The sequence below is a fragment of the Pteropus medius genome, unplaced genomic scaffold (assembly GCF_902729225.1).
Source record: "Pteropus medius unplaced genomic scaffold, Ma_sr-lr_union100, whole genome shotgun sequence".
NCBI lineage: Eukaryota > Metazoa > Chordata > Mammalia > Chiroptera > Pteropodidae > Pteropus > Pteropus medius.
The window spans coordinates 131344-133903 of record NW_024352789.1 but is presented as its reverse complement, the minus strand read 5'-3'; the positions used below and the strand labels follow the sequence as shown (position 1 = coordinate 133903).

The 2560-nt window shown below is 62.2% G+C and overlaps 1 pseudogene; it reads right to left on the bottom strand.

The window, feature by feature from the left end:
• Positions 1–1239: 1239 nt before the first annotated feature.
• LOC120592277 (uncharacterized) lies at positions 1240–1358 on the bottom strand (annotated as a pseudogene).
• Positions 1359–2560: the final 1202 nt, after the last annotated feature.

Here is a 2560-nt window from a genome sequence, read left to right as displayed (position 1 = left end):
TTTGCATTCTGTCCGTCTCCCCCACCAGCCTCGTGAGGTCCGAGGTCCCGGGGTCTGTCTGTACAGGCTGGCACCCCAGCACCCGGAGTAGCGCCTGGCTTTCGGGGTGCTCGGTACACATTGGCGATGGCCCCGGGTGGCCTGGGTTTGCGTCTGAAGGTTCTTGGCTGACCCACCTCGAGGCAGAAAAAGGGTGGCCTGTCGGCTCGGGTTTCTGGCCCGTGGGGTCCCTCGGCCTTCCCAATCCCCGCCCCAGGCCGCGCTGAGCCCCTAAGCGTCCCATTATGCACCATTCACTTCTCACTTTGTTGGGTCCGTCCGCAGCCTGCGCCCTTTTGTCACAGGGCCCGTGAGTGAGAGCAGCTATTACCACAGGCCTCATTATCCCAGCCTGAGCAGAGGGGAGGAGCCTCCCGGCTGGCACTTTGCGGGGGGCCGCCCCACTAATAACCGAGATAACAGCCGCCACTCCTGAGCCCCGCCGGCGTGGTGCGCCTGCGCCCAGCACCGCGCACGCATCCTGCCATCCAACCCCGACGGCGCCGGCGCGTGGCTCTTGCGCGACCCCGCTCTTCAGAGGAGGAGGCCCAGACGGGCCGCACAGCTCCTTCACGCTCAGCATGGCTCTCAGGGACGGGAAGGGCAGGTCGCACCCTTGTCCCCGATGCAACGCTGATGTGCAGAGAGGGCGTGCCCTGCGGGAGGACACGGGGCAGGGACACAGGGCCCACAGCCGGGGCGGGGCGGAGGAGGGCGAGCCGCAGTCCCCACGCTCCCCAGCCGGGCGGCCAGGCCCTCACGGGCCCCCAACCCCCACAGGGGCGATACTGGCTCAGGGAGCATCGCCACTTGCCGGTGGGCACAGGGCTGGTGAGAATCCAGGCGCTCCACCCACAACGCCTGCTGGATGGGGACAGGGCGTGTCCTCTCTCTGGGGGACCTGGGCCGAGTGTGGGGCACAGCGACCGGCACAGCGACCTGGCCCAGCTGGCCTGGGAGGAGGCAGGAGCCGGTGAAGGAAGCCGGGGTATGAAGAAGGGACTGAAATGCCACTGTTTCCTCCCAAACGAGGCGTCTTGGGGGTTGTTTCAAGCTCTGATCTTTGGTATTAAACACTGTCCTTCCCCAGCCCTTATTTATTTATTTGTTTGTTTATTTATTTGGCGACGCAACCCTTGGCTGACCTCACAGATTGCAAGGACCTTGTCAGCTTACAATACTTTATTTTTTATTTTTTTACGCCTACAGCACCTGCTCTTCCTAGGTGGCCTCCCATCCAAGTACTCACCAGGCCCGACCCGGCTTAGCTTCTGAGATCAGACGGGATCGGGCTTGTTCAGGGTGGCATGGCTGTAGACTCCTTAGCCTTTAAAAAAATGCAATAATTAATATTTTAAAGTTAATTAAATTTATTTCTGAATAAGTAATTTCTTCACTCCTTAGCGGCACGGAGCATCCTGTACAGCAGCCCCATCACAGGGACAGCCAGAGCCTCTAACCGTGTGGGGGACACCTGTGCACAGAGCAGGGAGGGAGACCTCTCAGAAGAGGGGAAATGGGTGAAGGGCTGGCTTTCCTGGAGGGGTCGGGGGGAGCGGCACGTGCAAAGGGTTACCGTGTGACACCTGACACGTGTCCCAGGCCAGGAGAGGGGTCTGCCGGGTGAGGCCAGACTCCCAGAGCCGGAGGCCTTTGGGCGGCGAGCTGCTCGCTCCTGACCCTCAGCCTGCGGACTTCGAGCCTGGACAGTGACCAGCGCCTCATACAGCCCTCAATACGGAGGACACTTTCAACTGACGTGGCAGTGTCGATCACGCCAAGGACACCCTTGCGGACCTGGGCGTTCTCCTTCCTGGCCTCCCAAACTCTCCAGGCCCCCTGGACCGGTTACGCCGCAGGCGGCCTCGAGGAGGGCAGCAGGGCGAGCCTCTCGGGACACGTGACCCTGCCAGCTGGAGGTGTTCACGGTGAGGAAAAAGGCTCCCCTCTTAGCTTCTCGGCCCCGCGTCTCCTCACCCACCTCCTGTAAGAGAGCCGCCCCCCCACTGGTCGCCCAGCCCAGCAGCCAGGCCAGCCCTGGCTAAAGGCAGCAATCAGATACTTAGCCCCCACCCTCAGCTCCAGTCCCTCAAACACGTTTTAATTGTAATCCCTTAATCTCTCTAAAATGGCCAGGCTGGCTCTAGGGCCTTCACCCAAACAACCCTTTCCGTCCCCCTCCTCCCCCAATTAAGGGGTCATCCCCGCAGAGAGCCCCTTGCCCAGCGAAAGGACCCCCACCTGGGAGGGACAAGATCGGGCGCAGATGGCGCCGTCCACCTGAAGTCCCCCCAGGTGCAGCTGACGGCCTCGGGCTGGGCGCCTTCTGCCTGGGCGTGAGCTGCGGTGCCTGGGCGTGAGCTGCGGTGCCTGGGCGTGACTGCCTGTGTCACCTGGGTCCTCTCGTCCTGGTTTCTGTGTTCTCTGGGAAGCGTCTCTCCCTGGCCCTTTCACAGTGACTTCCATTTTTCTGTCAGCCCACCCAGGCCACCCCGTGCAGGCCAGCTGTCTCCTTGGCACT